The sequence below is a fragment of the Pygoscelis adeliae genome, unplaced genomic scaffold (assembly GCF_000699105.1).
Source record: "Pygoscelis adeliae isolate BGI_AS28 unplaced genomic scaffold, ASM69910v1 Scaffold124, whole genome shotgun sequence".
In the NCBI taxonomy this organism is placed as follows: Eukaryota; Metazoa; Chordata; class Aves; order Sphenisciformes; family Spheniscidae; genus Pygoscelis; species Pygoscelis adeliae.
In genome coordinates this window covers 6,710,729-6,737,441 of record NW_008824791.1, presented here as the reverse complement: position 1 = coordinate 6,737,441, position 26,713 = coordinate 6,710,729, and positions in this window count along the sequence as shown.

Below are 26,713 nucleotides of genomic sequence, written 5' to 3'. Positions count from 1 at the left end.
CTGTTGTCTGTCACCTTCTAATTCTTTTTATGCAATTAAGCACCTGCTGATTTACTGAGGTTACACTAGGATTTTTACTTTGATTTTTCTCCATATTTTAGCTTAGTTCTTTTTTTCTGTTGTTTGGTTCAACCAGGGAGCTAAAACTAATTTGACTATCTTCCTTTCCCCTCCTAGTGAGACAGCCTGTGCCTACTAAACACCTGTTTCTTAGTAGAATGAAAATAAAGACAAATTAAATGTAGTCAGTGCTATGGTTTAGAAAACTGAATACAAAACTAAGTACCAAATTCAAAAAGAATATCGTCTAAAACTACACACAACAGAGAGAATTAACTAATGCCTGTACCAAAGGTTTGAAACAGGAGGTGCACAGTAGGTGGGTACATATCAAATACAGTGAACCCACAGAGAGATTGGGATTTTTTTTTTTTTTTTTGGGTGGTGTTTTTTTTTAAAGCACCATTTCCCTTGCCAATGCAAAACTTGCAAGGCATTTTAGTGTGCAGAGAAAGAAGGAATAAGTATACCAAAGCCAAATAAGGTATATTATAGCTCTGACAGTTTGAACTGGTGAATGTGAAGAAATTATGTCCTCTGTGCAAAACAATCCTGCTTAATTGTTACATTATTAGAAAGTAAGAGGAAGCAATCATATCCCTCTCTTAATTTTTAATAGAGTATTTCATACACTTGTCAGTTTTCTTTGACAGTTTTTAGAAATGAGTGTGTGAAAATGACTAATTATCAGTTCTAAAAATAACAGATAAAATCATTCCAGAAGTGGAGCCCTGCTGGGGCTGTAAAGCTGGTTAACATAGGGTTTTTCTTGGAATGCTCTCAGGTCCTGCCCCATGAGATGTTGTACGTCCTTAAACCCTGTTGGATCTGAATGGTAAAAAGGATTAAATGTTCTGCAAGGCAGAGTAAATTACTTCCTGTCTCAGCAAGAATAAACATACGAAACTAGTGCAAAATGTATTTTTCTTGCTCTGTGCATTGTTATAAATGCTATTTGTTGTGATAAACAATATATACAAACAGATTGTAACCACATTACCACGACTGAAACTTGTTTTACCAGCTATAGGAGAAAAAAATGAGGATTAGGTAGGACTTCTTGGGATTTAGTTTATAAACTGTAAACTGTGGCAAATCTCCATTTAAATAATTCTGGAAGCAAGCATGACACTCCTGAGTTTCAAATTCAGAAGTTTCTCACTTGCTAGCTGGGTCTGCAATAGTGAACTTGTGCTGTTTCCAAAACACTATTAAGCAACAGGCTGCTCTGTCTGGAGTACAAAAGGCTTCCTATTTTTCACATGGCGATTTCAGACACTCTGGATACTTTTTTTATTTATCATTTCAATTACATAGCAGTACAGAAGTCAGTAATTAACCAAGAAAATATGAGGTGAACTATTCAAATACTTAAGCTAGTAAATAGATGACAATTTATTATTTGTCTTTAACACACACTTTCAAATCACAGTGAAGACTTGATCAAGCTATTGTTTGAGTAATGGGAAATTATATCAGACAGGTGTTATTTAAATAACTTTCTGTATCCAAACGATACACTATAAGGAAAACAAAACAGTATACATGATTTATGGCTGATCTTTCATACCCCTGAAAGAGTATTCTAACAAAGAGAAAAAGCATTTTTTTGTCTCCACTGTAGTTTTATAAGATGATTGTTAGGATGCTGAGCTGAAGAACATTCAATTTCAGTGCAGGTATTTTAAAAGTTGTTATATAATGCTAATATTTAAGCTGGGATAAATATCTTTTTATTGCAATCATACATTCACTTTTGTTGAAACATAAAAAACAGCTTATCTTTGTCTTGCAGAACAGAGTATAATTTGTATTTACCATTACTGAGGAGTGCTGTAATTATACTTGTGAAGATTAAGACACTGATGAAAAATGAGGGGCCTTTTCATTACACATGCCAGGTAGGGCATAGGCTACACAGCCGCGCTCATGTTGCTCCACTGCTGATCTCAGACATGCCCTGTTCTAATAGAGAATTTCTGTGCCTGCTTGCCTGACCTTCTACTAAGCAGAAACTGTTGCTGCAGTGTGTCTGATAATTTCGTGCTTTTGTACATAGGAAACAATAAAGTATGTATGTGGTCTCATGATGGCAGGAATAGTAAGAAACAGATGGCTTCAGTTTATCCTGGAGTGGGTACCCAATGAGCAGAAGTGAGTTATATTTTGCATTGTTCTCACAAATCTGTTTCACTGCACTTATTCAAGATGTGACTAGGTTCAGAATAACAGTAGCAAAATCTGTATAAACAAAGCTAAAAAATAAAAATAAAATACTTTTCTGTCTAATTTTGAATTTGTTAAATGATTGTTAGATACAGGTAGTGTTTGTCAGAACATCTGTGTAATACTATTAAAATAAGAATATTGCCTAGCTTAGTCATAGTATGGATTCATGGTAGCTGACAGCTATCCTGACACTTGAACGTATCCCATCCCAAACATAAAATGTTTTTTATTTCATTGCTTTTCATTGGGATTGAAGCACTGAGTGTTCTGACCTTACAGATACTTGGTTCAATCTTGGTTCAATTAGCTAAAATGAAACTGGTTTAGCCTATGGCTCAGCTTCAAGGCAAATGCATGCCAAAGAGATTAGTGCTCTGAGAAAATTCATAGCAGAGAGCTTTGTACAGATTGATTAAGCATTTGGTGGTGGTGGTGAGGGGTGTCAAAACTCCTACAGTTCTCACTTTTTAATATACTTGTAAGACACCTAGAATTGTTAAAAAGGTAGAGAGGAAAGAGGAAATAGACTTATCCTGCTTTTGGAAACGTGAGATACTGTTATAGTTGCTAGCAGTTGTTGCATCTACATGTTTTTGCAATTTATGTGGACCAAAAAACCACACCTTATGCGCAAAGGAAGGAGTTTATTGTTAGTCTAACTGAAATCTTAACAGTCTAATCAAATAGTTAATAATGAGCTCTGTTACAGTTACATAGAAATAAAGTAGAAGAATGGTATTACAGAGAAAGTCTCAATAATAATACATTTTAAATTGTTACATACACTTCCTAATATCTTCTTCTTTGCTCTGATGTTATACTTACCTTCCAGTCTCTTTCTGGGGCCTCGACAGCTTCAGTCGTGCTCAAGCAGGGACGGAGGTAAGAGTGGGTTGCAATGAGTTATCAGCATCCTAAGTCCTTTACTAGGAGGAATATGTTATAGATGTTTTATTTCCCCCTCACTCCAGGGTTCCTCTGAGGCTGATTTAACATCTTGTTGTAACATGCTGTACACCTTGCTTTCTTCACTGGTTTACAGTCGCACATTACATCCTAGATGGTATGTTTTACAAATGTTGGATGCTTGTTCTTTTTCCTCTTATGATCCAGCTCCCAAGGAGCTCCATCCATTAGTGACAGATAATTGACTACTGAGGATTTTTCTACAGTCCTGGGTCTTCTGTCTGTACTTGGAAGACCTTTGCTATCATTTCATGTCTGCACTCCTCTATGCTGCATTTTTATGCTAGATGCATAGATAGCTTGCTATATGCAGAATAACAACTCGCTAATATTTTCCATTAATTATAAAAATATATATCAAAATTCTAATAACAGTGGGGTTTGCACCACACCATTGTGCAATGTGAAGCCAAATCAGGTCAGGTAGGAGCTACCCGATAATTAGACAGTTACTGTTACAGCTTATTATGCTAAAATAATGCTCTAGGGGAGCCTAAAACAAATCTAGACAAAAGCTGACAAGGCCCTGTCTTGAGGCCTTGCAGAGTTAGTACAAAGCTTGTGAACTGTTATTAGCAGTGGCGACAACTTTACAGGGTTACAGAGCTGCACAGCAGCTTAGTGACTTGAAGCCAGTGTTGCCATTCGGTATTTCTGTTTATATGATTTCATCATGAAATCACATAATTAGATTTTTTTCCTTCTCTCTGTTTGCAATTTTTGGTGTTGTTTTTCTACATTTGGAATTCCGGATTGTATTAGGATTGTTCCCATCCTATTCTGAAAACACTAGAGAGGAAGACAACCCAGGAAGACAACACAGTCTGCTGTGTTTTAAATATTTTGGGGGTAGGTTTGGTTTTGTTTTACCTTAAATTAATAGATTACCAGCTAAATCATGGTAGTGATACCTTGGAAAGGTAGTCCCTCCATGGAGCCTGAAAGAAATAATTCAATATTTGAGGTAGCCTTCACAGTGGTTTCGCTTGCCTCAAGCTGACTGTCAGTTGGGCTAGAGCCCTCCCTCTTCCACCAGAAGACAGCCCCAAAATTCCCTCTGTGGAAATTCTCTAACATGCTTGGCAAAAATACCCAGTCAGAATCCTAAAACCAGCTTTCACTAACACAGAGTTTTAAGTTGCACAATGACATCATATGCCTTTTTCAGGATGTGTAGTTCCATAAAACTCAACATGAGGAGGAAATAAAAAGGCAAAGGCAATAGGTCCTTACAACTTTAATTCTGTGCCTCTTGACATTAATAGAAAGTACCTGTGGGCAATTCAGCCACTTCTGTGTGAGGCATTCCAGTACAGCATGGTGGGGGGAATTACAACAGCTTGGTGAAGCACGATGTGATATAAAACACCTGGGAGGACTATGCCCTCAGGCTTAGCACCTTGCATGTGATCAGTATGAAAAGGTGTATGCCCCCTTAAGAGAGGTTCATTAGCTTCTTTTCACAGCTGCTTTGGGTATGTTGGGCTAAGGGCTGAGCCAGTTGTCATCTTAAGGGATTTCTTGCAGTTAATCTGTATGTTCTGGAGGTTTAATGCTTGGTAAGTGAAATTATAGATTTAGATGAATTATGTGCTTATGGTTAAGGAAGCTGTAGAATGGGAACAATACTTGGAGAATATCTTTTCTGTGGAGTAGGCTGGAAATGAAAGATGACTGAGGGAGGATTTTAACATAGAGGACTGCAAAAATAGAGGAATATTAAAATACTGAGTCCTAAAGAAAAAGTAATAGTGTTAGAATTGCATTTTATGGTACAGATATATAGGTGCTGAATGGTGATTTGTTGGTAATTTAGAAAATTGGTAAATTAGGAAAAAACAGAAGGGAGTACTTTTTCGGGTTATTCAAAGTGAAACTGTTACAACTTGTTGCTATAGAGTGTTGTGGATGGCCAAAATCTGAATGCATTGAAAAAACATAAAACAGATAATGGAAATTTAAAATTATCAAGGGTTTCTCAACACAAAAAAGTGCCCTTTGTTCTGGGTAATCCTTAGACATCAGACTACGTGAAAGATACTGGAAGCTATGCTATTCTTGCAGTCCTCCCCTCTGCATCTGCTTGCTACTTGTTGGTATCAGAGACTGACCATTCCTTGTTCACAAGGAGGAAAAATTGAGATACAGCCAGCTATTCTGAAAGGGGCTTAGGTATCTGTCCACCAAGAGGAGGCAAACGTAGACCTTAAGATTCTCCACTCTTTACTTCTTAACCCATATTTACACTGTCTTCCAAGCTTTATTCTTTATTTCTCAGCCCTTATTTCCTCTCCATAGAAGCTATGTTCACCATACAGTGTTGTCTCTAGTTTCAACTTTATGAAATGTGGGTATAGAGCACCCTTCCTTTTTTGCCTGCCTGTGTCCAAATGTTAGTCTCACTCTTAACTGTATAAATGACAGCTATATTATTACAAATAACCTACTTAAAATTATCCATGATTTGTTTGAAAAGAAACAGTGTAGGCCCCTTGGCTTAGGAAAAAAAAAAAAAAATGTCTCCACAAAACTTTTGTGAAGTAGGCCAGCATTCCCCAAAGAACATGAAGGAATCTTTCTCCTAGGCTTTTACAGTATTTTCACAGGGGCTGAAATCTGTGGTAGCTGGGTTTTGATCTTTGGCACCTGTTGCAAGACTAACAAAGTGAGTTTCCATTTTATTTTAGAAATGACTGCCAAAGGTAAGTCTTGGATAGAAACATTTTTTTCTTAAGTAAGCTGGGACACATCAATGCGGGTGGATTGAAGCAATTCATACTATTAAACTTTCATGCAGCAGCATTGAAAGAAGAAGAATTTTGAGGCACATATTTTATTTTCTATTCTGCCATGGGCCTCCTTCTTTTGGTAATTAGCTGAATCCATCTACTGCAATCAATGAACTTGTTAATGAATAATTATCCACATCTGTGTTTTTAATGTACTTTGAGTTACTTGTGTGTTTGTTATAGGTGCACAGTATTGATGTTTGTACTATATTAAACACAGGAAAATTAAAAGCATGAACTAGTCTTTATTAATAGACAATGTTTTAACTCTATTGGACAGGGATTTCACTGTCACCAGGAGAGCAGAAAAAATTCTCTAGTACAGCAATTAGGTAACAAGGCATCATTACTGTATGTTTCGGTGCTGACAATTATGATTTAGACAATTATTATTAGAGAAATAAATTATATACTGTAGGAGTTAACTCATCAGTTGCATGTGCAGCATATTACTTATGCTTATTACTTATACCAAAAATAAAGCAAGAAGGAGCAATAGATATCAAGTTAAGAATTTTGTTGAAAATATAAATTGGTGTGTATTTAGAGATACATGCAGAGATTTTGTGCGTTCAGCTTAGGCACAAAGCTAGTCTAACTAACCCCCCTCTACAGATGATGTGTGTGAACTATCAAATGATTGGCTGTAAATGAAAATATTAATCCATCAAATAAAAGGCCTAATTTGCTAGACAATAAACTTTTTTTTCCTCCCTTGCTAGCTGTCATTCACAGCATGCACATGCTGCCAGTGCTGACAAAGCCTGTATCTGTGTGGAAAAAGTGAGAGGGAGGGCAGGATTGGCTGTATGGTTTTGCAAAGTGATTCTTAAGTGTTTGGACTTCATGCAAAGCTTGTAACAAGCTAAGGTTTGTAAATGTTGAAATGTTAAACTGTTGAAAAGTTTATATCAACCTTGACAAATAACTTAGTCTTTTTTTTGTGAAATTATGCGATGTTAATTAAAACTGCTGTTTTATGGTATCTGTAAATAAAGGAAAGCACCTTTTCAAAATCAAGAGTATGTACTAATCTTGTAGTACATACTTGAATATACTTGATTACCAATCTCACAAGTTTGAGTGTGGAGTTGGAGCTGACTGGAAATTACTTCTGTTAACCTGTGGTATTTCCATTCCCCATTACAGAGATCTAGGGGCTTGCAGAGTCTGTTCTATCATGCTGAAGTGGGGCAGGTCACTAAAAGCAATTGCTTTGGGTAGCTAGAAATTTTTTTTTTTTGTGCTCCTTTTTTTGCAAAGACAGAGCTCTAAGAGCTCCTCAAGATGTACTGCTACTGGGCAAAGTCACTGATGGAGGTGCTAAGTATGTCTCTATTGATCTTCATTGTTAAGCGTAATCTTTAATGATGGGTTTAGTATGTTGTTATGCCTTTTTATAGTAGCTCACACTTATTTATAAATTACTTTTTTTCTTTTTTTAATAACTCATGTCTAGTGACAAAGATAGCTCTGAGTAATGGCCTTGATATCCCTTATATAGGGGGCACGTGCATTATTCGGAACTAAGATATCTGCCACCCACTGGCTTATGCTATCCCCAGAACTCTTCAGGGAGATCCAATACTAAGCCTAAAAGCGTCTGGTCTTGGTGAGCAACATAGTTTGCCAATACAACTGAAATTTTGCTGAAATAGGGGTTTCTCCACAGCCTGACAAAATAGTAAAATTTTGGGCTTTATGCTCGAGCCCCTGCCTCAATCTGCGTATGCCTCCTCATTTTCTGGTTCCCAGGAGCTCTCTCTTTGCTTCTCTGCTTAGCATCTAAGTTTTAAATTGAGTCGTTTTGCCTCATTTCTGCAGCCTCTGCCTCCAGAGTTTTCTGGCCTGACTGCCCACTAACACATCACATCAGACATACAGTACTGCTGACACCACTTTTCATAGCATTTTCTTCTGACTATGTCACACCCCTCCCTGCCCCCCTATTCTAGGCTTTGTTTTTGCTATGGTATAATTTCACATGTGAACATGTCATCACAACTTCTGTACATGCCTTCCTTTTCTCTTCTGTCTCCTTCCTACTTATGTCTGTGGCAAACTTAAGCAAAATTTAAGACGATAACTGCTATTTCCATGAGGGGGTTGCTGATGCGTATTAGTTACCAGTATCTTCTAATCATAACGGACTATAAGAAAAATGACTTTGTATCATCTCTGCAAGCATACATAGTTACTGCTTGTCCTTCCTTGTACTTGCTCACTTACCTGTCCTTACTTCTGCATTCCCTGTGCTTGTTTATGGCCAGTTGCTATATATTGCTGTTACAACAGACTATAGTCTATTCAGGCTATAAACCTGTGTTTTTACATCTGTTAGCACAATAAGGATATAGACCTGATCAGAACTGTGTGCGCTTACAGAATGTAATCTGGTAGGTAATTCTTTTAGGCCATTTTTCTCATCAAGATATTGAGTGAATAAGTCAATTATTTTTATTTCCCTCGATGTATCTTTCAGCACCTGTAATCTTTAACTGTATAAAGAAAAAGGGGGACCTGTGTTTTTACATCTGTTAGCACAATAAGGATATAGACCTGATCAGAACTGTGTGCGCTTACAGAATGTAATCTGGTAGGTAATTCTTTTAGGCCATTTTTCTCATCAAGATATTGAGTGAATAAGTCAATTATTTTTATTTCCCTCGATGTATCTTTCAGCACCTGTAATCTTTAACTGTATAAAAAAAAAGTGGGGGGGGGGGGGAAGCCATGCAGAAATTGAATATGTTTTGGAATTGCACTTCAAGATCTTGATAGTCACAGTAGACGGAAGAGTATTTGAATAAATCAGACCTCAGTTGGCTTGTGTGGTGGGGAAAAAAACAGCACAAAAAAACCCCACAAACATTTAACCTGTTTGTTATGCTAAAGGATTGGCAGGCATATCAAAACAGAACTTTGCATTTATTTTTTATTAGGCAGCAACTAAAAATGTATAGTGTTAAATGTTGATAAATATATATTTTTTTAGAAACTTTTCAAAGTTATTTTTTAATAAAAACCCAAGGCCTAGTCTTATTGGAATGTTACTGATGGCTTGACCAATTGTTCATATGAGTTCAGTAAATATTTTTACTCTCTGACTATCTCAAGATATTTGCTACGCTCCAGTACCCAGCAGCATAGAATCTGGTGCAGCTCCAGATATGACTGATAGGAGCTGAAAATTGGTTACAATGAGTTTCATCAATTTAAAGAAACTGGTATTCTGTCCAACAACGTAGGAACGTAAATTGACAGCTATCATTTCAGCTATAGGCCATTCAGCTGCTGAACAACTAACTCCTGGAGAAATCCTTTTTTTTTTTTTTTTTTTCCAACTGGCTTTGCTTACAGTTTTAAGTGTTACGAGAGTGGAATACATTTCTCCAACTCTAATTTAGCAGAAGCACAGTATAAAATAAGTCTCTGTTAGATTGACAAGTAAAGTTGCCAAATAAAACCATTATGTGGAAGACAGTAGACCTGTGCAATTCTAAGTAGCAAGGCTCATATGTGCTTAAATGGCTTTGGGGTTTTTTTCTGGTTTGCTGCATGTGTATGTATTGAGGGCTTTTTTTCTTTTTTTTTTTTTTTTTTTTTAAGCTGAAGCTGTTAGTTCGGGCACTGAATTTAGGATTACATTACCCACCGTGTCCTTCACTAGGTTCCCACCCAAGCCTGTAAATGAAGGGTAATTTGTCACCTGTGAAACTGTCCAATGTTGTTTGTAACCAAAGGGAACTTTTAAGGCTTCAAAGTGGTGGTGGCAAGATTGGGAGGAAGAATCAAGCTGTGACGTTATGTATAACGTCTTACTTGTCCAACGTTATCCTATATGAACCCTGAGACTTTAGGATCACCATGATACTGTATGTGTGGTATTGCTACTTTCATTTTGCTCATTTCTTGAAAGACTTTGAAGGAGATATGGCGTGTTCTGCTGACAGAACTTTACTTTGTAATAAAACCAATATAAAATATGTAACATGATCTTTATTTTACAACTGCAACATATAGTGCCTTTGTCTATTCCCATGGGGTTTTTTTAATTTTTGTTTTGTGTTTCATTCATTATTACTTTTCTACCTGGAATGTCAGGGACAGAAGCAGACTGACTTTTTTTTTTTTTAAATGATTTGTTCTATGCTAAGGCTTTGTCTACAATGACTGGGTAGATCTATGCAGCTTTACAGAATATACTTGTTATTGAATATAAATATGAATCTTGCATTGTAGATATGACCAGGATACAATTGACAATTAATGCAATGAACATAAATCGTGCTGATATAGTCCCTCACACTTTATTAAAATTTTAGCTAAATGGACTTAATGAGTACTTGTTTTAAAATTATCAAAGTGTGCACTATTAAAACCATTCTTTTAGAGAGAATTCAATACTAAATTGGCTTTCATCGAAATGGTGAAAAAAAATCAATTATAGCAATCATATTATCTTTCAAGTATGTCCAATAAAGTCAGCTAATGGACATAATTTATTCTTTATGGAATTACTGTTTAAATGTACTGGAATACACTTAAACACAGGAAATACTAAAGCAATTACAATTTCACTTTGTATGACAATTCTCAGTTTATGAATGCATAAGCAGCCTAAACTGGAATTAGAGTTCTACAGAAGAATGTGTGGATTTTCTTTCTGCTGAAAGAAAAAAAAATCTTCTACTTTCCTTGCTTGACTGAAATGTCCTTAATTATTATATACTGCCTGAGGTGATAGATTTTGAAATTTTTTTCAACTTGCACGCTTCTCAGTCTTCCTAACCTTTCCATGAAATAATGCAATGGACATGTGTACTTATCAAAGTATGCCAGCCAGTAAATTACTTAAACGTTTTGCAGCTCTTTCGCCTTGCTCCACCCCATATGTCTTTTTCCAGATGAATAGTGAGTAAGGTGAAATTAGGCACTCTCTGCTTCTACCGATTATGTTTGTACTGGAAGTTTATATTGATGAATCCTACCTACTTCTCTGTTGCTTGGGAGGGTGTCCAAACTGATTCTTTGCTTACCCTCTATTTGACATATTTTCTAGAAAGAAAAACAGTTTTAGTAGGAAGCGCTCAAAATTAAGACATAACATGAAGTGACTGCTACCCAAATACTCTTGGAACCTGATATTCTAGTGGATGAACAAGAAGGACAGGCAGTAGAAAGGTGAAGCAATAGCAGAAGAAAAAAATATTGAAAGCAGTCTGCAGGGTAGGGAGTATTGAAAAATAATAGGGAAGAATCCGGGAGATGAGACAAGCTCATTAGGCTGTAAGCAGGAGTACAATGATGCAATTTCCCTTTTCGCTTCCTGTTTGTACGTTCATACTTACAAACATATATAAGTATAAACAGATTATACTAGATGTCCTTCCCCTCAAGCAGTGAAGTCCAAAATTAACAAAATCATTAGTTTTTATTATTATTTTATAGTCTGATGACAATATACGTATCATATTGTCACTTACGGACAAATCAAAAGGGTAAATACACATAACTGAAATGTATTAGCTTAACTTTTTCTTTCTTCTGCTGGAATATATCACTGCTGCCACTCGATTCCTGAGAGTTCTGAAGTTCACACAGTGGCCTTGATACCTGTTTATGGATACCAGTTTGCCTGGAGATTTACAAATCAAGATAGGCATTGATATTTCCAGCCTTAGAAAATTGCTGCTGTGTGTCAACATGAATAGATTTTGACCTAGTTTCTAAGAACATGCTTACTCCAATGAAGCAAGGTTTTTATTCATAAATACACTTCATCACTCTTCAAGAAATATGCATGGGCTATTTGGTTGATACTACTAGCTTTTCTTATCCTCATGTAGTTTTATAATATGCTGCTGACTGCATGAATCATGTGAATCTCAGGGGGCAAGGGGGAAATAAAATTGCAGTAGATAGGTGTCTTTTTTTTTTTACTTATTTAAAAATATTTTTTTATTTTCTTTATCCATGTTCTACAACACAGATTACTTGTCAAATAAGTTTATAGTACCTTTCCAGGCTGAAAAGCAACAAGAGTGTAGTGCAACAAGTCATTGGGGAGAAGTTTGTAATCTCTCCCACAGTTTTTCCTTTTGCTTCACGGTACAGTATTACTAACACTTCATCCTAGCATTCAAAATAATGATGATAATAATAATAAAAAAAAAAAAGACGAAAGTAGTCTAGGTCAGGTAAGGGAAAACCAGGACTGTGAATGTCCCTGTGGTTTAACGTCTCCCACCCTTCAGCCCTTGGAATGGTAAAATCAACAGGCAGGAAACTTCTGTACACAGCTGTTCTCTAGGGATGTGGTTTTACATTATTGGATATACCTTTCTCCAGGATTCTCAGTATGGAATGCTCCCCTGACAATGAACTCTTATGTTATTGCTGCCAATGATTTGAGGTTTTGGTTGTCTGGTTGCTTTTCTTAAACACAAAAGGGGAGATCTTTGCATCTCTTTTTGTTACAGTATCCTAATAGTTGGTGAGGCGAAACATCCAGGATTCAAGCCTTGACAGATGTTACAGATAGTACTAGACTGGGGCCACTTAAATGGCTTCTTTAAACTCAAGGGTCATCGGATCAGAGGGGAGGAAAGAAAAAAGATTGTAATGGTCACCCCTTAAACTGTGCAACCAGAGCGGCGAGAACCTGGATTTCTATTGCTGCTCCAAGGTCTAGGTATCTGTTTTATGCTGAGTATTCTAATAGCTGGATGAACTGGCCATAGCAGCGTTTGAATAGAAATGAACGGTTGTCACAGCTTGTAGAGCAGAGTCTGTTGAGGTTGCTCTGTAAAAAGTATCTTTACATTGTAGACTGAACTCTTGAAAAGGAATGGGTAGGACAGAGCAAGTCCATGAATCTTGCTAAGGTCTGCCTTTGAGCTAGATACTGCATGATACTGAATTATTGAAAGCCTTAGGATGTATGCAGTGCTCCTCGGCTTTGAGTCACCAAACTTCTGTGGAGTATGTGGAAGGGAGGAAGATGCATCACTTCTAACTATCTTTCTCACCAGCAACATAGTCTCTTGTAATTCACTGTGCACTGTTCCTTACTCCTGTGTTTGTGTCTGCTGTCCAAACGCTGTGGAAAGGCAAAAGCGGAAGTCTCACCTCACCAGATATCATTGTACAAGATCAATGAAATTAATTTAGCCAGAATTTTAAACAGGTAGGATATATAGTCTCTGATAAAGCTCTTGTTTTAATTTTTTTTTTTTTTAGCTTTTTGGGGAGTATGATTTGTACGAGCATTCCTGGAGAAAGCAAAACAAAATATGTAAAAGATATATGATTAGATAAAATAGAATTGTTCTTCTTTTTCAGTAAGCTTAATATTCTGCATATCATCTTTATTTTTAGTATCGGCAGTAAAATATATAATTAAACTGAAAGATGTTTACAATGTCTCATGTAGTGTACAGATGGTATCTTTACCCCTATCTGTATGTCTTGTCCTTTCAAGGACATCCCTCTAGGTCTGTTGCCTCCATAGGAACCAATTCATTTTTGAAAAGAGGTGGTATTTAAAATTTAATTTTATCAAAGTAAACTAGATCTCTTGAGTATAAAATGTTTGCCAGAAACTAATTTTCTTAATTTTTCATTCAAATCATTTTTCTTCATTTTCTAGCCAGACCTGTTTGTAAAGGCCAAAGAAACGATTGCTAACTGTGCGTGATATATGAGTTGGATAGGATTAGTGTCCCTGTCTTGACTGTGGAGTGTTTTGGCCCTAATCTTTCAATGAATTCCAAATAGATGGACAACTATTTCCCCCACAATAGAAAATGAGCCTCGGGGAAAGTGAGGTCAAGTTACTTACAGCTCATTACTGCTTCATGGTTTTTGTGCATGCGTGGCTTGGCAAAGTTGGTTTTGCTTTCTTTCTCTTTTATTATCCTGTGATGATGTGGTAACAAATTCTAATGGCTTGAGCCTCCAATATCCTAAGGCTACTCTCAACTGTATTTAGGAGATCGCAGGTCTGTAAATTTGACTTCAGTTAAGTGAGGAAACATAGGATGCAACAGGAGGAGCAGGCAACCTGTCTTTTTAATAGACAAATATTTAGTAGCTAAAGCTCTGTAACCCATAGAAGAAAAAGTTTTGATCTGTATTCTGGTCTGCCACTGTTCAAAGTGACAGAGAAGACCAAAAATTCATGACTTTCTAAAAGGGATTAAATCTTATCCATAATATTTTGGGTTCATATCTGCATGAGGTGCAAAGATACAGTAGCAAAAAGGCCACGAGTATCACAGAAGACTTGCTGGGCCTGTGAGAAGTTTTTATTGTTTTGACCAGTGATAAAATGCCAAACAAGATAAATATTTGCCAAGGAAGGATCAGCAGACCTATAATTTTGGGGGGCAGGGGAAGAAGGATTCCAAATTTTACATCCTCTGAGTCTTATACCTGCCAAATGCATCACATACCTGCTGGCTCTGGTAAAAGACCAAACACCATGCATGGAAGAAACCTCTAAGGGCAGAATTAGCCAAGCCAGCAACATAAGGAAGTAGGGCCAAATAAGTGCTGAAATAATATTTTTTTTAAAAAGCACCTTTTTAATTTGTGCCATAGATGCTCCCCAACAATTCTGTTTTATTTATTAAACTGACTTTCCATTTCTGACAATGTCACTGGTGAAGAAAACAAAGTGCTGTCAGATACTTTATTAATACTGAATACATCTGTAATAATCAGTGTACTCTCAGTAAATGGTTTAGCACGTAGCTTCTGTTTTCTGGAAGAGTGTTCTCTGACCTTGTTGGAGGTGCAGTTGCTGCTGATGTAGGAATAGACCCTGTACACTATATATTCTTTTGCCCTTCTGAATAATTTAATTTTTGATTAAGCAGAGTTTGTTAAATCAACTTAGCTTGTTATGTGAATGACAATGAAGTCATATTTGAAGAAAATTAGTCTCTTTATGCTGAAAGAAATTACGGTACCAGGAGACGAAATAATAAACCCACCAACTCTATCTGAATGCTTATGTTTGTGCATAACCATAGCACTGCAAAACTATTGAAAAACTACTTTGCTGGAGAACAGATTTCTCCCGCTATGATTTTATGCATGCTATAGGAATATAGTTATTGAGATATAAAAGCACAAAAACCCCCACCCAAACCAGCCAAGCAGCACTAACAAATCTATTCAGCTTTCCTTCTTATGGAACTGTTCTGCTTATGGAACGGTTCTTAAAGAGAATGAGCTTCAGATTTAAAGGAAACTTAGTGCCACAAGCTGTGGTCTGGTCAAGAACTCTTAAGGTTCATGTCCTTCATGGCTGGAGTAAGTGGAAGATTTACTGTTGGCTTGGTCTTTTTCTCTTTCTAGAGAATTAACACTCTTAAAAATAAATTACCCATGCCATGAAACACAGAAAACCTGGGGATGTGCTTTAGTTAAACTCTCATGTCTGCATTTATTTCTTTGCTTAATGCTGCTCTGAACTGACCCATAACCTTGGCAAAGATGTTTGCCCTTGTTACTGTTCTGTGTTTCACATATTAAGATTGTATTACAGTGTTATGTTTGGTTTTGTTTTTTTTTCCAACTGTAATATCAAATTATAGGATATGGCTTAGTTTTTTCTTCTATAGTCACAATTTGCACCAGAAAGCTTTTTGTAATATACATCTTCACACATTTAGTGTTTGTACCCTATATGTACTACATGGGTGGTTTTGTATTAAAGAGATCATTTTTTTAAAATTTTACTGAAAATTTATTTTGGAGAAAAAAAATCCACAGATGTTACTGGAATGAACACTACGTGTCAAAGAAGGGCTGGAGTTTCAGACATGGTGAATGCAGAACATGTCAGTACAATATGCATTTGTATATTTTTAATACACGTCTGTGTTTTCAGGATGGGTTATTGTAGTTGATTCTTCTACACATTGATGCCAAAATGTTATTGTGACAGTAGTGACGTTAGACAGCATAAATGAGTTTTCTGTGCATTGCAGCAAAGGCTAATGGTGTCTGTCTTCTCTTACTATCCCCAGGCAGACTTAGCGCACAGCAGTTCTGGGATTGGTACCTGACACACCCTAGTACAAAGAGGGGTTAGGACCTGCTGCTGCTTCCCTTTCTTGATGTCTTTGGAGTAACAATTAGTTTATCTCAACAAAATTCCTTTCCTGAGAACCATAAGCCAACACGGATCTTACACTCCAGCTAGCTTGATTTTGCTTAAGAGAGAAAAGAGCAGCACCCCTGGAAGGGAGGGTGGAGAGAAAGATGAAATGTGGCTCACCTCCAGCTTTCATATTTCAGCTGACAAAATGGAGAGGCAATGTAGGTGCAGCTACAGATCAAGTGCCCATTCCCCAGCAGGGTCCTACTCATTGGTCTAAAGAATTATTTTTGCTCTCTGGCAAAATGCAAAGACTCGTATCAGAGTACTGTTACTCATCATATTTTCCTGAAACATGAAAATTTTTGTACCAAACTCAGGGTCTAAGTCTGGGAGAGAACAGATTTCAGTTTGTCTGTGTCACCCATGAAGGTGGCAGTCTTCATTATTGGTCCACAGGATTTTCTAAGTTGAATCCCCTTTCATCATTCCTGTTCAACTTCTGCTTTTCTTCATCCTCAGTTTACTATTATGCTGCTTTCTGTAAACAAAGGGAGAGACTGAGGGCACTCTTATCAATCAATAATTTGTAATCACTTATAAAATGTGGATATGGTAGATGGAAAAGTCTGATTTTTTTTTTATTATTATTATTTTCCCTAAGGCTTCTGAAAATGACACAAGTGAGTGGTGATGATTTAAGATCTTGGGGGATGAGTTCTGTAGCGACAATCTGAGAGTATGCTGTGGTGTTCCGTGTGTGTTTTTAAGCTGTGACACTTAATGTAGTTGTCATCATTGCTAAACACAAATGGTTATTTCTGTCTTTGACAGCAGAACATCAACTATAAAATAAAAAGAACCACTTCTAGCGAAAGCCTTTTATCCTCCACACTTTATCTGCATTTCAGAAATTGAAATAATAGGGCCACAATAGCTAGATTTTAAGGTACTGAAAATATGAAGAATAATGCTTTATATACAGAGCAGGTGGGTTTTTTCCACTGTTTGTGTAGTGCCAGGTATGTTTCAGGAGCTTGAAAAAGTGTCCTTCGAGAGCCTGAAAACATGTCCTTCAGAAGCACACAGTACCTTCTGGGTGACTTGTTAAAGTCCCATGATCCTTACAGCCTCTTCCTGTGAGAAAGGATAAATGTATTCAAAGGAGTTTAGTAAAGATGCTTCTTTTAACAATCATATAGTTCTTCAAATTAGAAAGAAAATGCTGCAATAGTCTGCTAGAAAACAAGTATTAACTCTTTTACATCTGAAATGTAGACATACTCAAATACTGCCAGATTTTGTGTGGACAGAAGTTACTGAAGAAAGAACAAGCAAGTGTGTACCTACCTTCTTCTGTCTCTGAAACCATAGTTTGACCCACACAAAATACCTTGAAACACAGTTCATTGAAGCAAGCATCTTTGTCTTCACAAGCTGCTTACCTGTCAGTTGATTGTCAGTTATACCACTGCATACTAGTAAATGTAAACGTGTTTTGGTAAAGTAACACATGCAGCTGGGGGGAGTCTGAGGTGAATAACACAATTCTGTGTATGCCCGTGGCTGTTCATCCACCAGGATGTCTAATAGACAGTCTAATGGGAATATGAACTACAAGGAAAATAAAAATTGCTTAGCAAGACAGTCTTTACTGCAGACTATATATAACTATATTTTGACATCCTGTGGAGTTGCTTCCATTTTGATTAGTCTGTGTTTTCATTATTCAAAAGGTTCTTTGGAGTTGAGAGTTGACCTAGATTTTTTTTTTTTTTTTTTCCCCTCACTCATGCTTTACCAGGCAATCTGGACGGAGAGTGCTATTTTTTTCCCTGACAACTGTGAATTAGCGAATGTATAATGTGACCTTACAGGAGGAAGAAATGCTGTTACTGCTAGAACTTCCTGTAAAGTTTTTCAAATGTTTGCTGCCTTTACTCTCAAATACAGTGGCCAAATGATGTACACACCATATGACTATTAGCTTGCTGCATACTTCTGCCTGGTTGTTACCGGCGTTCCTAAAGGGTAGTATTTAAGCAGTTTGTAAACTGAAGCAGTTAATGGATAATGTTTCTAGAGATGAGGGATTAGATGTTGGTATCAGTAGGCAAATCTAAGAAAAGTAAATAATGTAGAGTTATTACTTTTTTGTATATGAAAAACTCATAGACTCTCTGAAAGAAATATCTAAACCTGCTCAGCATCCAGATTTTCTTTTTTGCATCTAGATTTTCTTTTTTCCATGGTAAGTGGAAAATGCAGATAATGAATGCTTTTTTATTTAGCCGTGCTTTCCAAAGAGGTCAGATGAGCTCCATGACTAGAAGCCAGTGCTTGTAATTTCTGGCTGCATTTTCAAGGTGTTGCCTGGAACCTGTGGAAGTTTAAACGGTTCCTTGCTGGCTGAGATGCTTCCTTTCTTTGCTTGACACCATAGCAACAAAGGTCAGATGATGAGCTGAAAGTAACTATCTCTTCATGTATCGTATAAAAAACAAAATGCAGGTGTGTTTTAATGAAGGCATGATGTCAACTCTGCCACATTTCTTCTGTACTTGTCCATCTAATTGCAAATTTTTTTGACTTCAGACTGGTATAAAACACATCTTTGGTCTGAGGTTTATAAATGGTAAGATAGGAGAGAAGATAATAGTAGGTCTCTAGAGAACTTTCTGGTGAGAACTTTTTTACTAAATTTTATTTCATTCCTGGTTTATCTGCATGCAAAACAAATTATACAAGAATGTCAATGGGATGCTTATAAAATAATACAAATGAAAGTATCCAAATCATCAGTGAAAAAGCAGTTAGCTTTTCTAATGAAAATGTGCATGAGAATGTAACAAATACTGTTGCAAAGCATGAGGAAGAGAGATTCAGATTTACTTTCTCATCATCTTAAACGCAATCAATCTATTCAGTCTTACAGGGTGGTGGTGGTGGTGCGGTTTTTTTGTTTGGTTTTTTTCTTGACAATTCTTCACTCCCTTTTTTTTTCTTAGTGAGCTTGAGAAATTAATGTTTGAGCACTTGCACTGCTGTCCAGGTCAGGTAGGTTGACTTTCTTAGTAACTTACTAATAGAATGTGTGTTAGTAGTATACCTCGTTCAAGAAACTACCAATTTCAGCATAATGATTTTAGAGTAATGATGGGCATGATTTGATTCATGCCCATCTCGAGTGCAGAATGTCAATTGTGGACTCCAGACAATAAATGTTGGAACATTTTTTTAATATGATTTAGTTCAGGAGCAGGAAGGTTGTCACTGGGCAACGGTTTGTAATGGGTCTTCCTGGAGGAAAAGGGGAGAATTTTCTCAGGCTGTAACTGGCATAAATAGTTAAAAACAGCCACTTAGATGAAATTGGAGGGGCTGCCAGAATTTAAGATATTCCATAATTTCCTAAACCTTCATCCAGACAGATTTAAATTATTTGTTTTGTATTTATATGTTTTGATGCAAATTAGTTGGTACAGCCTTTTCATAGCTTGTCCGATGTCTTATTAGCAATTAAATTGTGTTGAATGTATTATGAGAAAAGTGCCTGAATAGAAATTAAAAAAAACCCTTTTTTAATATAATCCAAGGTGAATTAGTTTTATTAGCAAGTTCCTTATGAATAATGTCCTGGTTTAGTTTGGGGAAATGGGTCTTCCGTTGGTGATCACAAAGCCTATGTCTGCATTTTTCCAGTACTGTGTACTTTAACTGTAATGAACAGGGCATGTGTTTTAAGTGAGGAGGTGGAAATCTGAAAGCTTATCTCTAACACCATGTAGGAAAGACCAAACTAAAAATATATGCACATTATTGGTGTGAAATCAAAGGCCATCTCTGTGTTAGCAAGTAGTGTGGTATTAGAGGAAGGGAGCTGTAGATTGGAACAGCTGGTGCTGAGGACCCAACACCCATGCTGCGTGCCTTTTTGAAAGCTTGGTTTTGCATTAGCCTTAGTCTTGTGGACTGAAGCACCTGTCAGAGGTTGGAGAGTGCTAGAGGTGTTCTTGGAGTACACCTAGTGTAGTTTCAGCTTAAAGGAATCTATTTGTGCCTTTCAAGACTGCTGTAAGATATGAACCAAAGCATTATAAGTGGGAATGATCAGATTTGTTGTAAGAAAGTGCTGCTCATCTAAACTAACATAGTTGTGTAGAACCCACCCAGAGACAGGTATGTATGAAATTTTATTCTAATCAAAATCTGTATTCTAATAATGAGCAACTATTTGTAATCAGGTAAATGTCCGAGTGTGAATTTATGCATCAAGTATATTCTGGGAAAATATGCCTGAAGGGAGTAACTTGCTAGCCAGGGCATTTTCTCAGCTCAACTAGATAACCATACCACTTCTATAAGAATTGCACTGATATTTTTCATGCTTTTAGTGAGCAGTTAGCAGAGGAAGCTCAGAACAAAGGAAGTAAGCCTGGCTTTGCCCAAGTCAGCTATGAACTCTTGTTGACCTGAGAGGCTCGTCCTGAGTTTTGAAAGATGTTGCCCTTTCCCCATCTGCTGCTGTTTCAACTGCCAGAAAGCTGTCTTGGTGGTTGGTTGGACCTATTTCAGATGTTCTGGGGACTTTACTTTCACAGCCCTGATGGAATTAGGGAACAGCTCTTCCTGTCAGCTAAAATCTAAGGTTTATCCTTCCCCTTGCATTTCTAAAGTTTTAATAATTTGAATTTACATACTCACTCTTTCTACCATTTTCCGTTTTGAGTCTTGGCTTTCCCTTCTATCTTTCCTCTTCCTCTCACTCTTAACTTAAAATAGTCCAAATATTTTGCTGTGGGGAATGTGTACTGAAGTTTTTGGCTTGTTTGTTTTGGCTTTTTTGTGTGTTTGGTTGGGGGGGGTTGTTTTGTTTTGGCCCCCCCCGTTTGTCCCCCCCCCCCCCCCCCCCCCCAAATAAGTAACAAATCTCAAAGGCAGGGTAACTAGATAAAGCTAAAGTGCTGCCCCTGCACTCTGTGTTAGTCTGCATAGTGCAGAAATAGAGGTAGGGAAGGAGAGGCTTTTGGCTGCTTTGACACTTCCTATATTCTGCATCCACTTTGGGCTACAGCAAGACTTGTGGGCCATAGGAAGCAGAGAATGTGTGATAACAGCAAAGAGTCTGATCCCAATTTCCCTATCCTAGGGGCAGAAGCTGGGCTCAGGCAGGGTTGTTCCAAGTAACATATGACTCAGGGATCAGCTTATGTAAGGGATATGCCTTAGGGCCTCTCAAATACTTCCTTATTTGCTCAGGCCTCAATGTGATTGGAAACTATTTCCTCTGATTCTAGGACTCGCTCACTGACGTGATATGACAGTAGTGTTGGGCCAGGCTCCTCTTGCAGAGGAGATAATTCTGGGGAAGGCTTAAAATCAATCTTCTTTAGTGCGTCACCTGTAAGTATTTAGGCAGAATGGGGTTTCTTCCAATTAGGTCTTCAAATACAAGAATTTTCTGTGAGAAAGGTGTAAAACTTGTATCTTTGAATGAATACGGTATGCAGGCAGTCTTCAGCCTGAGCATGTTTCAGGTAGGCATTATATTCACATTTTGGTTCTATAGACTGAAAGAACCTGCAAAAAGTCAGTCTCAATGGGTAATAATATTAAACAGTGAAGCATACAAGTACACTGATCTCCAGAGACAACTTGAAATCTAGAGGGAATACACCCATGTTAGCTGCATGATAATGCCAACAGGATCTCTGTCATGAGAAAACTGAAACTTGCCAGATGTTTGTTTCTGAAGTACACCCCAGGCCCATAAGACATCAGAATGATCAGTGTGTCAGAACAAAGGCCTTTTCAGTACATAAAAGCTACATTTACCATACAGGTAGAGGTGTAGTTCAAGAAAGAGTAACTAATTAAAATGGGGGAAAGTTGCATCTTCCCATTCTGTAATAAGGATGTCGGTGAAAACCTATGTCCTATAGAAATAGTCTGACCAATACTAAAAGATGGACTTCCATGTATTTCAGAGCGTATGCTGTGGTTTAAGACCACATTGATAATGTGGAGACTAAATGGGCACTGATGCCAAAACACTTTAATCACATATGCTCACTTTTACAAGTTAAAGGATTTCAGTGCCCTGCAGGAGAGATGGTGGTCTGGCAGAGAAGTTGCGTGTGTCAGCATAAGGATTTCTGCTGTAATGTGCTCAGCCTGAATGCATGGCTGCAGGGTCCCCTAGGCATCTCCCTTTGCCTTCTCTCTTCTGGAGTCTCTTTTGTTCTCTCTTGCATACCCCCGGAATCTCTTAGATGTCCCCAAGTGCCTCCTTTAACTGAAGTTTTCCCCTCTGTGTGTCTCCCAGAGCGTCTTTCAGCGTCTACCTAGTTTTTCTCTCCAAGAACTTCTCCCCACGTGTCTTCTGCCCTTGTGGTGGCTGCTGTCACTCGCACATGCGAGTGCTGGGGTGCCGTGGGCAGCAGTTCTGGCCATGTTGGTGTGTTTGTCCCGGTGTTGGAGCTGGCTGTGACTGGCACAGAGCAACTCATGGCTTCCTTCCTCATGGGTCACCCTGCAACTCCCCACCACCCAAACTCTACTGTTTTTGCCCAATGTAACTGTGATCCATTTTACTTACCAAAGCATTTCGGTAGAATGTTTTCTAGAACAAGAACTGTTCAATAACTGAACCCATCTAAACTAGAAAGACAGACAGAGGGAGCGAGAAGAAACCAAACCAAAGTGAAGTAAGGCTACCTGTCTGTAGCTGTGTTGGAGGTTATCGTCTGACCCAAGCGTAGATCCCAGACTCTCTAAGTCCAGCACAGTTTCACTAGGTCCTGATGCCGCCGCCTTTGGTCACAGGAAGTTAACGTGGCTCAGCATAGCTGTTGATAGCATGACTAACGATCCTAACTTGTGAATTCTGATGGCTTTAGCAGTGATGATGTAAAGTGCCACCATCCATTGCTAGCATCTAGCTGTTTCCTGGGGGTTACTGCCACAGGGGAGCATGCTGGCTAATACAGTTTAATATACCAAAGAACGGTGCTTTGAGAAGCAGATTCACATCCACTTCGGCTGCCTGTTCAGTTGTGACAATCATGTCCCTCCAAGTTTTCTGCAAGATAGCTGGGAGCGATAACGCCTTCAGTGACACACATGAAATTCCTCAGAATCTATGTAAAAACAGAGGGCATTATGGGGAAGAGGTAAGCTAATGGAAGATGAGAATATCTTCAGTTGTTCATTGTGCATTAAAAAGTAATGCTATTTGGTTTATTTATTTTCATTTGTTTTAAACATCCGTGAATCCATAACACTATTAGTGGGTAGTAAAGTGCTGTCAGTACCCCAAAATCCAGTTATCTAATTCCCTTTATGGAATTTACCTCCATTTAGTTTAGAATTGTTGGCTAGTTTCCAACAATAACTGATTTGTTACAATGTACCCATACATGTGCATTTTTCTTTGTGAGATAAAAGCAAAAGTGAAAATAAAAGCTGTTTACTTAACATAATGCAGTATCAGTTTCATGTTAGGTCCTTTTTTAGAAATTATTAATTAAAAAATGGTAGAAAAATCAGCAAACTGAAGTACAGGCAGTAGGTGGTACTGCCTGCTTGTTTGGTATTGGTGTATTGTCAGCGTAGCAACAGCTACATTGCAAATGGAGGTATTGAAGCAAAGTCAAGTGTTAAAGTAATAGTGATTACAATGGTACGGTGTAGTGGAAACTGATGGCATGTGTTTATGCTTCTTTCATCTTTGGTTAGAAGGGTGGTATACTGTCTCTATAGCTATGTCTTGAAGAGTGATCCAGTAAAGCTCAAAAATATTTCAAAATCCTTGGAAAGGGAGTGCTTTGAATTTATATGAATATGTTGTTATCTATTGTGACTGATACAGTTCTTTTCACTATCCAGAATATAACTTCAAGAGAGCTCTGCGGTAAGACTTATTTTCGAATGCTCTGTGTTTGAGATTATTTTGTTTTCTGGTATTTGATATAAAACAAGACCAAATCATCCATGACATTGCAATTAAATAATGAGATAGAGAATGAATGAAGGCAAAATGAGATAATCAACACATATAAGCAGTTAATCATGCAGGCATCTTATAAGCACCGACATGGAGGATTTCTAGTTTTGATGGCCGTGGCTCATGAAGGAGGCTTTCAGTACTGAATAGGTCTAGACTTGGGAGTGTTGGATTAAGGTGAATTTCTCTGCAGCTGCTCCACCTGGTTGGCAGACACCGAGACTTTGAACACAACTGTAAGACAGATTCAAGAATAATATTCAATTCCATAAAAGGAGTTTGAAGATAAATTTATGGTGTTTGTGAATTCCTTAAATACATCAGTGGAACACAGTAGAAATGTTCACGAAGAAAGTAATTATTTCATATACCAGATGCTAATTAGATACTGGTTTGTGTTTTAAAGTATAGGGCTATGCGGTCAACATAAGGATGAAAATAAGTTCGCAGTGAACTTGTTCACTGTAATATGTAGGAGTCCTGATGGTGAAAGGTAATATTTTACTGTTTAATTAGGAATTGTATCATAATATACAAGAACTGGATTTTACAGGCTGCCTTGAGTCTGGCATTTCCTTGTTCTGAATATTTTGCTTAGCAACCATCTCTATATGATTTTGTGGATGCAATTTAATATCTATATAATGGTAGTGCCCATGGGCTTGATCACGATCAAAGACCTATTGTACTAACATGCATAGAAACACAGTTTCTTTGCTGTTAACTGTTTCTCAACTGGAACTTCTTGTAGAGTGTCATCAAATCAAAGCTCCAGGGCAAATGTGTCATGTTACAGCTGCTTCTAGATTACAAAACTGCATTATGACTTTTTAAATTGTAATATTTACATTCTTTGGAATAGACTCGGGATACAGAAACTTCCTTGAAGATGAAATAAAGCTGTAATGAGTGTTGAAAATGAAGGTTCCCATAAGAACAAAATTCCTTCTTTTTTGGCAGGGTGGTACAGGGATAATTATGCTAAATATATTTTTAAATGTTTCTTTCCTATGAGATAGTTAACTGAGAGGTAATGGGCTGCAGCAGTTTGGAAGAAAATGGCAGTGTTTTTTCTCTCTGCCTGCCTGGTGGAGTGCAAAATCAATATAAAGAACATAGCACTGTGGCTGGAAAAAGAAATGCTCTTGAGCATTATCCACATTCAAAAGAAAGAATTCTTAATTTATTGGAAGCGATGTTTAAACCAAATCCCAGGCTGAAGTTTTCAGTACTGATTTGTAGATAATTTCTCTTCAGTGGTCAAAGAGAAGAAACAAAAATAATACCAGGCTTCAGAGATTTAATTTATGAAGAAAGATTAAGAGGCTTATTTTGACTGAAAAAGAAGAATATATTTTACAGTGATTTTTAGCGAAACATATATTTAGGGAGAGGATGGCTAATGTTAAATGAACTCTTTATTCTTGCAGGAAGAAAGGAGGGGGGGAAATAATCAAAACAGATTAGGAAAGGTTGAGAAAAATACAGCTCTAGTGAAACATTTTTACATATAGAGTAATAAATGTGTGGAAAAAAAATACTGGAAAGGTTATTGAAGCATGAAGCATTGATGGATTCTAAAGGCACCTAGTTTAGTTTCTGAGGGTAAGGAGATATGGTCATGAAATAGTCGAATAGAAGTGAGGAAAGCAGAGATAAGGCAGATAAGGTGCCAAGTTTTTTTCTTTTCTGAAAATTTAAGTACTCAATAAGTGTAAGGGAAATGTATTTTAAAGCAAATTATTCTATCTTTCTTTTTTGAAAACATCCTTAAGAGATGAAAGCAAGGTTTGAACCTTTCATGCCTCATATGCCTACTGAGATGCACTCTAAGCTCACATGTTCACCATGCTTTAATTACTATAACTTTTGCTGGCTGTGCATGTAGAAAAATCAGATTGTAGTGCTTAACACTTATAGCTTCTTCCAACTTCAGGGAGAGATTTGTCATTTTTTACTTTGTTAGAATTATCAGTGATATGAACGTAGCTAACTTAGCAAGTGTATTGTTACTAGAAAATGCACATGGGCTGCCCCACGAAGCATGCCCAGAACCTCTTGATTTCAGCAGTAAGCATATGCTAGCATAGTCACTGTTTCCCATGTAATACAAGACAAATATCACTGGAAGATGAGCCCTTCCAATTCTCAGATTTTTCTTTAGGAAAATGATCTTAAATATTTTATTGGTTATGTTTGCTGTCGGTGCCAAAAAAATTCTGAAGTTTGATATGTGTTGCCTGTTTGCTGAAACGCATGCAGATTTGTCAAGGGTAGCTTTCCTGTCTCATATCAGAATTGTAACTAAGGAAATGTGTACCAAAAAAGTTATGGTGCGTTAGGTGCTTCATGGTATTTGCACAAGCATATGCTCTTTAACCATCTCGCTTTTACTGTAACTTAAACTAGCTGATTCCTACCTGGGGCAGGGGAGAGGGGGTGGTGTGAGCTACCTGGTATTCTACCATAAACAGATCTGTGCCATCTAGCAGGTCTAGTGTGTCTTGCCCAGCTGGCAGACTAAGCAAAGGAAGGCAAATGAGAGAGGGTAAG